Source organism: Phytophthora cinnamomi (assembly GCF_018691715.1).
Source record: "Phytophthora cinnamomi strain GKB4 chromosome Unknown Contig55, whole genome shotgun sequence".
NCBI lineage: Eukaryota > Oomycota > Peronosporomycetes > Peronosporales > Peronosporaceae > Phytophthora > Phytophthora cinnamomi.
The window spans coordinates 513734-526435 of NW_027150988.1; positions in this window are offsets into that span (position 1 = coordinate 513734).

Genomic DNA, 12702 nt, shown 5'->3' on the forward strand with positions numbered 1-12702 from the left:
GGAATCAAAGTCCCCGCACAGTGCTCCGACGTTCTGTGTCGAAAAGCCACAGGGCGGATGGCGCATCGTTCATGCGTATAACAAGCTGAACGATGCGACGGTACCGGCGCAGACGCCGATACCGCGAAAAGATGTTATCATCGATTCGATGGCCGGGAGCACCGTTTACAGTGCTCTCGACTTGCGAGATGGATTTTATCAAATCCTAATGCGTGAGAGCGATATCCCTCTCACGGCAGTGAGCACGCCAAGCGGCATGCTCTGGGAATGGCTAGTAATGCCACAGGGGCTTAAGAATGCCCCTGCGACTTTCAACAGGTGCGTGACGCACTTGTTGCGCTCGGTGCGCGACTTCGCGCCGAGCTACTTCGATGATGTGTTCATCCACAGCCGGGCTGTGGACGGAAGACTGACGTAGAGATGCACAGGGTGCATCTCCGGAAGCTACTTGAGCTTATGCGAAAGCATAAGCTCTACGCGAACCTGAAGAAGTGTATCTTCGGAGCGAGCGAGATACCCGTCCTCGGGTGTCTCGAAGGGAAGAATGGTGTTCGCCCTGACCCGGAAAAGGTCAGAGTGATTAACGAATGGCCAACGCCTTCAAGTGTCAAGGAACTGAGGCAGTTCCTTGGCCACGTACTTGTGCAAGTACGTGGAGGACTATGCGGGCAAGATCCGCCCGCTGTCACAGCTTCTTAAGAAAGAAGCTGTGTGGAATTGGACACCCGATTGCCAAAAGGCATTCGATGCAGTCAAGCGGGGATTGACTGAGGCGCCGATCTTGGCAGTGGCTGACCAAGATCGCCCATTTCACGTAGTGTGTGACGCATCCGATTTCGCGATCGGATGCGCGTTGATGCAGCACGATCACGAGGGCCGTGATCGTGTCGTCTACTACCAATCGCGTCAGCTGAAGCCAGCTGAGCGCAACTATCCGGTGCATGACAAGGAACTTCTTGCCATGAAGTATGCACTCGCAAAGTTCCGAGTGTACTTGCTTGGGAGTATACCATTTGTGGTCTACACCGACCATGCTTCACTGCGCACCGCAGTGAAGTCGCCACACATTTCACAAAGAATGGCGAGATGGCTCTCATTCTTTGCGGAGTATAACTTCCGGGTCGAATACAAACCCGGAAGATTGAACGTGGTGGCTGACGCGTTATCGCGTCGGCCAGACTACGCAGAAGCTGCTGACGTCAATGCCATTGACGCCATGCGATCGAGCAAATCCACATCATCTCTGTTGGATGATGTGAAGGCCGCGTACGCGCACGACGCGGACGCGAAGCTCTTGCTGGCCTATGGCACAGCGCCTTCTGACAAGTCCCGTTAGAAGCTGCCCAAGCACCTTCATGCGCGTGCACACCGCTTTCGTGTGCACGACGGACTGCTACTCTACAACGCAGTCGACGACAACGCGGATCGCGTTGTCGTGCCAAATGACCATGACCTGCGACTCAGGATCATGTACGAGTATCATGATGACCCCACTGCGGGACATCTCGGACGTGAGAAGACTTACGTCCTTCTCACGCGCGATTTCTACTGGCACCACCAGTATAAGTGGGTGCGCAAGTACATCCGTGCTTGCGAGGTATGCCAACGCGTGAAGCCTGCGCCATTCGCGCAGGCTCCACTGCAATCACTACCGACTCCGTCGGAGTGTTGGAAGTTCATGTCTTTGGACTTCATCTTTGGTCTTCCCCCGGATAGCGGAGGGAACACCGGTGTTGTGGTCTTTGTAGACCGTTTCAGCAAGATGGTACATCTTGCTGCGGTGCCAGCAGAGGTGACCGCGAAGCGGACGGCCCGTCTGCTCGTCGACATGGTGTTTAAACACCATGGCATGCCGTCCGACATCGTGTCGGACAGAGACCCGCGCTTCACAGCGCACCTGTGGCAAGAAGTGTTTACACTTCTTGGAAGCCAGCTTTCCATGTCGACTGCGGATCATCCGCAGACGGACGGTCAAACCGAGCGCGTGAACCGCGTGCTCGTCGACATTCTGAAGAGCTACGCTCACTCGTTCCAATACTGGGGCGAGTGCTTATCGATGGCAGAGTTTGCCATCAACAACTCAGTGCATGCCTCGACCGGGCATACACCGTTCTACGTGAATGCCATGCGGCATCCACGTCTACCGAGTTTACACGGAGTGATGGCTCCCACTTTAAGTGGGGGAGGATCTACGACTGCAATACAGCAGCCGCAGAAAACCGCTGACACTTGCACAGTGTCAGCTGCAACAATGGACAAACCACATGAGTCTGCGCAGGGCGCAGACTCCCCCAACAACAAGGCCAACTACCACGGGTCTGCGCAGGGCGCAGACACCGCAAAGAACCACGCAGAGGCCGGGCCTCTAGCGGAGAGCGAGCTGAATGACTTCAGCTCGGATGCAATCAGTTTCATCACCAAAAGACAAGCCGTGATTCGGTTTGTCCAAGACACTATAGCAGCTTCTGTTGATCAACAGAAGCTGAACGCAGACAATGCGGGCAGAGGCAACACAAATGAATTCAAAGTTGGTTCATTAGTTTTGTTAGCTACACAAAACCTGCCTAGACATGCAGTTTCGGATTTCGGAGCAAGCAAGCTTGCTCCGCGCTTCATCGGGCCGTTCACTGTGTTGACACGGTATGACAACGCTTACACGCTAGACATACCGTCTAGCATGCGCCTCCATCCGACCTTTTACGTCGGACGGCTGAAGCCATACCGGCAGCACGAGCCATCTAGCTCGGCTGACCCGAAGCCTCGGCAGGAGCCGAGGCAGAAGCGGAGGACTTGGCCTCGGCGACGAGCAACCCCTTCATCTGGGTCCCCAGCTCGACCTGGATATTCGAGGCGGTCTGCGAGACCGCCGCGACTTGGGCCTTCTGGTTCGCCAGCTCCTGTTTTAGGGCGGCGAACTCAGCGCCCTGCAGACGCTCCACGACGGTCACCCGGTCGTGGAGAGGCACATACTGATCAGCCCGGGGCTGATCATACCCGGGGCGTGTTCCCACCCCCGCCACCGCCGATCCGTGATGCCCGCGGTTCAACCCGCTGGATTGTTGAGCGGATGGTTGACCATAATATCACGAAAACGAACCCTCAAGGGGCTCGTTTTCGAATTCGTTGGAGAGGATTTCCTCCACATAAAGATACATGGGAGCCGCGGAGCGCCTTGCTGGAGGACGTTCCGGAAATGGTGAGGGCGTACGAGGAGCAGTACGCGCTGCGCAGCGGAAGTAGTGCGAGCGCTGCGGCCATCGCGCTAGCGCCCGAACCCTCACGTGCTAAGAACTTAGCACGGAGCTCTTTGAGACTCTCGGGCACACGGAACGACGTGTACCCGTTCAGGTCGCGGTCGCTCAAGCGGACCGCGCCTGGGAAGCACTTCGTGCACTGAAAGCCCTCGGGCACAGCGCACGGCACATTAGCCTCCTCCGCAGCAACGTGGAATTGCTCCAACTTTCCACGCTTCGAGTACGTCTCGAAGCGATCACGCGCTTGCTTAATCCGATCACGGTAAGCACTCGGTTTCTTGTTGAAGTTCTCAACAAAAGCATTCCAACTTTGACAAAGTGCCTGCCACTCGGGCACTTGCTGCGAGAAGATGTCTTCTTGCTTTGAAACCATCGGAGCTCATGAAAGAGGTCGATGTAGTAATCGCGCCTTTGATGCGTCTCCGCATCAAAGTGCAGCTCGGCAGCCACAGCGTCATCTTTGATGGCGCTACATACGTACAGCGGCACCTCATTCGGAGGTACCGAGTTTCCAAATCGGTCCGCGATCTCGGACGCGGACGGCATCCATGGATCGCGCGCTGCACCTGCAGCGCGCGGAGAGCCTTGAGCCTTAACATCGCGCGCTGCAGCAGCAGCGCGCGGAGTACTGAGAGCCCCAGCTGAAGCGAGTGGGGTATCACTCTCAGTACGCGAACGCTTCGAACTCGAAGCGTCCGATTCGTCCCCTTCACGCGGGCGAACGTTCTTGGCGTGAGGGTCGAGCGATTCGCTCGACACTGAGTCTTTACGCTTTGAGGGCGAGTCCTCCTCGCCCTCCATGTCTTCATCGTCGTCGTCGAAATCGACGACGTCGCCGTACTTCGCCTTCTGGCGTTCGAAGTAGTCGTCGATGGAGAGATGACTCCCCACCGACTTTGCGGACTTCTTCTGAGGCGCGCTCATCGTTGAATGAGCGCGGGTTTCTTCTCCAAACGCGGAGAATTGACGAATGGTCAATTCCAAAAGATTGACGTGCGGGGACCCCGCGCGTCTAACCTTAAGGGGGGGATGGTGTAACGGGGTTACACGTACAAGTGGCTGCAGGCCACTTGTGAATTTAACAGATAGGTTATCTGTTAAACGTTTTGGATACTTCCTCACATTGGTGTAAGACACACCAATGGATACATTGAAGTGGACCACCACAGTGAGTAGTCCACACATACCCAAAAGATCTTATTGGTAGAAAGCAGCATCTTCCTACCAATCAGAGACATGCATATTAGCGGGGCCCTGACAGCCAGCCGCTGTCAACCCTTTCATAGATGATAAACAGTTTTTAGCAGATTTAGGAGGAAGATCAATTTACAAACAATACAGTTCTCATTTTACCTTAAACTAGCTACTTGGAGTCTTGTCTAAGTTAACTTATATTTGTGTATTCAAATATAATAACCTAAGTAATTACTAAGTACTTACGCTTCCTCATACACGTTGCGCAACGTGTAAGCTAAAGTAGTGAGTCAAGTTAGACCCACTACAGCATGAGCTACACCTTTTTGCCCACGCTTTCGAGCCCCAAATTTGTCATGGTATCCAGTTGTGTGGTCAGCTCACCATATTCACCGCACCTTGCCTTGGCGTAATCCTTTGGTGCAGGTCTACCGCCTTCGTATTGAACTACCTTCGGTATTTTATCTCAGTGACTGTTTCCTGGCGCAGTCTTGCACTTCCCCATGGAGTTGAGCTGTTGGAACTGTGTTTTGTTTTGTTAGAATGCCTTGGTGCTTTGCCAGTGCGCATTGCTTGGTTATAGCTCGACTGATTTCATGCAACGTGTCGCTCGAATCCTCATGAATCACCATCCTAAGTATGTCCGCTTGCTTTGGCCATGCATTTGAGATGGGTGAGCTCGACGCAAGATTATTGGATTTAGTCGATTCCAACCCGTCTATTGTAGTTGCGTGGCCATGGCGCTCAGTCGAAGGTTGAATTTATGATACGTTTCAGTACTTCTTTTCCGCCCATTGGCTACCATGATACCTATTTGTTGTTTCGATAGTTTGCTCCCAAATCCACGAAGGAGACACTGACAGAGACTGTCCGAAGAACGTGGGCGTAGATCCTCCAGGTTTGCAATGTATCATTTACTTGCTACTCCAGCTAGGTGCTGAAACAGTAATACATTCTCATTCGTTCGATAGCCGAATATCATACAGGTCCTCCTGCATTCCCAGTAATGCCGTAAACCGCTGAAGCCACGATGCTGCACCAGAGTCAATAGCGCCTGCTTCTGCTGTTCCGTTGAACTTGACCATCTTGTATGACTTTACCACGCGCGCATAAGGGTGTCGTTCGGGCGGGTTGTAGGGACTTTCATAACTTGGACAAGGTGGAGGAGTGCTGCTGTGGTCTTGTTGTTCCGGCCATTGCTGAGGTATATGTCACCGTGACCGGCCAGGCCATTGCCGAGGCGGAGGTATGTGCATATGCGGCTGGTCAGGCCAACATTGAGGCATGTGCACGGGTTGACGGTCTGACCGTTGTAGCGGGACATATGGAGTTTGCTGACCTGGCCACTGCTGTGGCATGTATGGCTGTCGCTGGTCGGTCCATTATTGTTGTCGTGAGAAGGGTCGCGGTAGATCGGGCATTGGAGCGCTGGGTTCTAAGCGTACGGCTACTCGATCAGCAGCGCGAGCAGAGGAGAAGGCGTTCGTGTGGTGTGTTGCCAGGCTGATCCATACTGTTGTCTTGGTCGTCCTAGCAATGCGGCTGTTAACATGTTGTAGAATCTTAAAGTGATTTTTTTTGCTAAGTACACGAGGTGAAATCTAGAAGCCTGCTAAGTGTTTTCAGAGGGCTAAGCTGGATCTTCCAACATTGCTGACACTCTAGCGACTGATTTAACACCTCCCGAGAGAAATGGTTTGCCGGAATATCTCACTAAACTCGCGGAGAGCTACTGGCGTCTCGGCTCGGTACGGTACTTTCACACTGTGTGGAGGTGGAGGGTGGCACCTTTCGATAACATTAATGATGTCTCAGCAGGGTATCATCTTGCGAGACTAGCAACATGTTTGCGCTCTGGTATGACACGGTTCATCTACGCCTATGAGCTCGTGGCTCCGCTGAGCTGATGCGACGTGGATCCGTTATTCTTTGCCATGCTCAGGCAACCGAGTGGAAACCCGTAGTTTCTACCACTTTCGGCAACACGGGCACATTCCTGGACTTCTTCATCGGTGGATCCCGAGGTAATCCTGGTCTAGGAGGTAGTGGCGTGATTGGTGTACGTGTCAGAAGCACCATCGCAAACATGGAAGTTTTCTCGATGGTAAGTATGTCTTATGCAGCTAGGTCCACCACCACCAATCTAGCTGAAAATATGGAGCTACTATCTGGTTTACGAGCTTGCATGTCGTTGGGGATAGTGTGATGATTACCCGGCAGCATACTACACAGACACCTCTTGGCGCCCTCGACTGCAGTCTATTCACTGGCAATGCCGGAGAATTGCGTACACGCTAGGAGTCATTTCTTGGTACCGCCATCGACGGAAATTTAACAAAGTGGATGATGCATTGACGAATATTGCTCTGGACACCAAGAAAATTGCTCGACCAGCACCACTTACTATCGGGCATGACAACCCCAAGTGGAAGACTGTAGTGGGCCTACTTTGGCTCACTACTTTAGCTTACACGTCGCGCTACGTGTATGAGGAAGCGTAGGAATTTATTAATAATTTGAATTAATTATACTTGAGTCCACAAGTATAATATAAATCAAATAAAACACCGAGTAGGTAGTTTAAGGTAAAATGAGAACTGTATTGTTTGTAAATTGATCTTCCTCCCAAATCTCCTAAAACTTGTTTATCATCTATGAAAGGGGTTGATAGCGGCTGGCTGTCAGAGCCCCGCTAATATGCACGTCTCTGATTGGTAGAAAGATGCTGCTTTCTACCAATAGGATCTTTGGGTATGTGTGGACCACTCATTGTGGTGGCTCACTTCAATGTATCCATTGGTGTGACTTACACCAAGGTGAGGAAGTATCTAAAACTTTTAACAGATAACCTATCTGTTAAATTCACAAGTGGCTTGCAGCCACTTATACGTGTAACCCCGTTACACCATCCCCCCTTAAGGTTAGACGCGCGGGGTCTCCGCACGTCAATCTTCGGAATTGACCATTCCTCAATTCTCCGCGTTTGGAGAATAACCCCACGCTCATACAACGAAAAGCGCGCCAAAGGAGAAGGCGGGTCGAAGGCGGTGGAGAGTCATCTCTCCATCGATTAGTACTACGCGCGCCAGACGGCGAAGCACGGTGACATCGGCGACTTCGGTGACGACGACGACGACGAAGACATGGAGGACGAGAAGGACTCAACCTCCAAGCGACTCGCTCGATCCCCCACGATAGGGAACGTCCGCCCGCGTGAGGGAGATGAATCGGACGCTTCGCCCTCGAAGTGTTCGCGATAGCGATACCCCACTCGCTTCCGCTGGGGCTCTCAGTACTCCGCGCACTGCACCTACAGCGCGTGACTCTAAAGCTCAAATTCTCCGCGCGCTACGCCTGCAGCGCGCGATCCGTGGATGCCGCCCGCGTCCGAGATCATGGACAGGTATGGGAACTCGGTACCTCCCAACGAGGTGCCACTGTACGTATGCAGCGCCATCAAGGATGACGCTGTGGCCCGCCAAGTTGCACTTTGATGCGGAGATGCATCAAAGGTGCGAGTAATACATCGGACTCTTCCATGAGCTCCGATGGTTTCAAAGCAAGAAGACATCTTCCCGCAGCAAAACCGTCACCATTTCCGGAACGTCCTCCAGCAAGACACTCCGCGGCTCCCATGTATCTCGATGGGGAGGAAATCCTCTCCAACGAATACGAAAACGAGCCCCTCGAGGGTTCGTTTTCGGGATTTTATGGTCAACAATCCGCTCAAAAATCCAGCGGGTTGAGCCTCGGGTGTCACGGATCAGCGGTGGCGGGGGTGGGAACACGCCCCGGGGATGATCAGCACCGGGCCGATCAATTCGCGCCTCTCCACGACCGGGTGACCGCCGTGGGGCGTCTGCGGGGCGCTGAGTTTGCCGCTCTGAAACCGGAGCTGGCGAACCAGAAGGCCCAGCTCGCGGTGGTCCCGCAGACCGCCTCGAATATTCAGGTCGAGTTGGAGACCCGGATGAAGGAGTTGTTCCAGCGCGCGGACGCGCTGGAGGAGAGGCTGTTCGTCGCTGAGGCCAATGCTTCCGCTTCTGCCTCGGCTTCTAACGAGGCTCCGGGTTAGCCGAGATCGGTGGGTCGTGTTGCAGGTACGACTTCAGCCGCCCGACGTAAAAGGTCGGATGGAGGCGCATGCTAGACGGTATGTCTAGCGTGTAAGCGTTGTCATACCGTGCCAACACAGTGAACGGCCCGATGAAGCGAGGAACAAGCTTACTTGCTCCAAAGGCTGAAACGGCATGTTCAGGCAGATTTTGAGTAGCTAACAAAACCAATGAACCCACTTGAATTCATTTGTGTTGCCCCTGCCCACATTGTCTGTGTCCAATTTCTGTCGATCAACAGAAGCTGCTATTGCATCTTGGACAAACCGAATTACGGCTTGTCTTTTGGTGATGAAATTGATTGCATCCGAGCTGATGTCATTCAGCTCGCCCTCCGCTAGAGGCCCAGCCTCTGCGTGGTTTTTGGTGGTGTCTGCGCCCTGTGGAGACCGATGGTTCTTGTTGTTTATTAAAGTCTGTGTCCTACATAGCATCGTTCGTCTTGTCCTTATTGTTTGAGAAGGCTGAGCCCTGCGCAGACCCTTGCGTCTTGTTTCTCGTTGTTGCAGCTGGCACTGTGCAAGTGTCAGCGGTTTTCTGCGGCTGTTGCATTGCAGTCGGAGATCCTCCCCACTTAAAGTGGGAGCCACCACTCCGAGTAAACTCCACAGTCGTGGATGGCGCATGACATTCACGTAGAACGATGTATGCCCTGTCGGGGCATGTACTGAGTTGTTGATGGCAAACTCTGCCATCGACAAACACTCGCTCCAGTATTGGAACGAGTTAGCGTAGCTCTTCAGAATGTCGACGAGCACGCGGTTCACGCGCTCGGTTTGACCGTCCGTCTGCGGATGATCTGCAGTCGACATGGAAAGTTGGCTCCCAAGAAGTGTAAACACTTCTTGCCACAGGTGCGCTGTGAAGCGCGGGTCTCTGTCCGACACGATGTCGGACGGCATGCCATGGTGTTTAAACACCATGTCGACGAACAGACGGGCCGTCTGCTTCGCGGTCACTTCTGCCAGCACCGCAGCAAGATGTACCATCTTGCTGAAGCGGTCGACGAAGACCACAACACCGGTATTCCCTCCGCTGTCCGGGGGAAGACCAAAGATGAAGTCCAAGGACATGGGCTTCCAACACTCCGACGGAGTCGGTAGTGATTGCAGTGGAGCCTGCGCGAATGGCGCAGGCTTTACGCGTTGACATAGCTCGCAAGCACGGATGTACTTGCGCACCCACTTATACTGGTGGTGCCAGTAGAAGTCGCGCGTGAGAAGGACGTATGTCTTCTCACGTCCGAGATGTCCCGCAGTCGGGGCATCATGATACTCGTACATGATCCTGAGTCGCAGGTCATGGTCATTCGGCACGACAACGCGATCCGCGTTGTCGTCGACTGCATTATAAAGAAGCAATCCGTCGTGCACTCGAAAGCGGTGTGCACGCGCACGAAGGTGCTTGGGTAGCTTCTAACGGGACTTGTCAGAAGGCGCTGTGCCAAAGGCCAGCAAGAGCTTCGTGTCCGCGTCGTGCGCGTACGCGGCCTTCACATCGTCCAACAGAGACGATGTGGGTTTGCTCGATCGCATGGCGTCAATGGCATTGACGTCAGCAGCTTCTGCGTAGTCTGGCCGACGTGATAACGCGTCGGCCACCACATTCAATCTCCCGGGTTTGTATTCGACCCGGAAGTTATACTCGGCAAAGAATGAGAGCCATCTCGCCATTCTATGTGATATGTGTGGTGACTTCACTGCAGTGCGCAGTGATGCATGGTCGGTGTAGACCACAAACGGTCTACTTCCAAGCAAATACACTCGGAACTTTGCGAGTGCGTATTTCATGGCAAGGAGTTCCTTGTCATGTACCGGATAATTACGCTCAGCTGGCTTCAGCTGACGCGATTGGTAGTAGACGACACGATCACGGCCCTCGTGATCGTGCTGCATCAACGCGCATCCGATCGCAAAATCGGATGCGTCACACACTACGTGAAATGGACGATCTTGGTCAGCCACTGCCAAGATCGGCGACTCAGTCAAGCCCCGCTTGACTGCATCGAATGCCTTTTGGCAATCGGGTGTCCAATTCCACACAGCTTCTTTCTTAAGAAGTTGTAACAGCGGGCGAATCTTGCCTACATAATCCTCCAAGTATTTACACAAGCACGTGGCCGTCGGCGAAACGCTGGGTGCCGCTACGCGTCATGTGGCATTTCCTTGGCTTGGTCACGTACTTGTGCAAGTATGTGGAGGATTACGCGGGCAAGATTCGCCCGCTGTCACAGCTTCTTAAGAAGGAAGCTTTGTGGGTGTGCACGCCCAGGATTCAATAGCAGCCCCCGGACTTTCCCTTACGACGAGTGCCTAAAGGATGGCGGGAAGTGTCTCTGGAGATCGTATCCCGGAGTACACCTCATCTTGCTGTGGTCCAGAGCGACAAGATGGATCAAGTACCAAGAACCACACACTATGACCACCACAATCACGCGTTGGTAGCCGTACGAGTTGGTATTTGCAGAGATACACAGCCTGTGAAGAAGAAGAGTTTGTACCCAGGGTGCACCACGGAAAACCAAGATTCACTTGTGCGAAGACCAGTGCCCCAGGATTTCAAGATGGAATCCTGGGATTAGACCGTGAATCTAGACGTCCTATACTAAAACCAAGTATCTCCCAAGCCGACATCCAAGATTCACCAAGTTACGCCAAGATTCCAAGAGTCACCCAAGTTACCAAGTGGAGTCCTGAGTGTGAATGCGAGCATGAATCCAGTTTGAGGCCAGTTTGCAATCAAGTGATACGTGACTTGAAGAACCGTTGAGAATCCACCAAGACCTGTCGACTCGACTCTTTCGAAGAGATGAAGGAGAGTGCTCCTAATATACTGCGCCCAAGACAACAGACTCGCTTCGTGGTGAACCAAGTCATTTGTTAACCCACGACGAAGGTGCGACGACCGAAGTCGCCACTGGTCAGGACCACTGAACCCATGGTATACTCAAGACAAGATATCCGACCCGAAGAATAGTGAAACGAAGACATTTACCTGAAGAAGAGTGTAGAAGAGAGAAGTGATAGTGTAGTCGATAACCAAACAGTTCAATTTTCCCTGTAACGCACAAGTGACTTCGGCCAAGCCTGCCGACGGAGACTACGACCGCGGAACGTTAAGGGCACATCGACTGTAATGACGAGTCGTCAGTGTGAGCTCCACCTACTCTAAGTCCTGTTAGGCGGTGGTCAGAGACGCCTTGTGCTTCCTGGGGTGATCCATCTATTTCATATCCTGGTTGGGTCATTTGCTTTGCCCATGGTAGCTCATTTCATGTTCCCGGTTGTGTTCTGGAGTCCTAAGTAGTCGACTCCAGGATATTGTATTGACTGCTGCGTGTGCCGGGAAGGTTAACTGATAGCGGTTGTATTTTCCCTCTTAATTGAGGTATTGGCGAGTATTCAGGCGAGCTAGGCGCCTGGATTTCAGACTCGAGTGAGCCTAGTGTGTGAGTGACCCACCGTCCGAGGGTCCAAAAGAATAAGTGACGGTTAGTTGTAGTGTTGTATACTCTGTATTTGTTGGTTATTGAGCTAGGAGAGCAGTTGGGCAATGTGGCTTCTGAGTTCCAAGCTTCACCCAGAGTCGAAGTGAAATCCTGAATTCTGAATTTACGATATTATGGGTTCGGGTGATCTGAAATTCCGGGTATGCCTTCAGCGTCGAGGACGCGTTCTGAACTAGACGCGCACCTCAGCGTTTCTTCAAAAGCTACATTTACAACTCCGGTGAAGTACCGTTCCGTCGAAGACAACGAGCTGACAGGGATTACGCAAGGTACTCACGCCAAACAAGGAGGAGTGAAAGTCAGGGTTTGCTTTGCGATACTCTGGGTTTTTATTCTTCCTCTGTTGACTCCCAGTATTTCCTGGGCTACGCTATACAAAGTACCCCTGGGCGATCAAGGTTTTATCGGCCTCGCCTCAGCTGGTGCGCGTGCACGGATTCGATTGTCGAGGATTTCACCGAGTTCAAGTGTTGAAGATCTGTGGAGTACCCGTCTACTTCAAGTGTCGAAGATGCCTGTAGCACGAGGGGCGAAGAAGGTTGGACGTGGTGGCGGGGGACACGGTAGTACGTCGCGTCTGTGGTGGAGCGGGGAACCAAATGCTACTGTGATCTCAATGTATCGCTCAAGA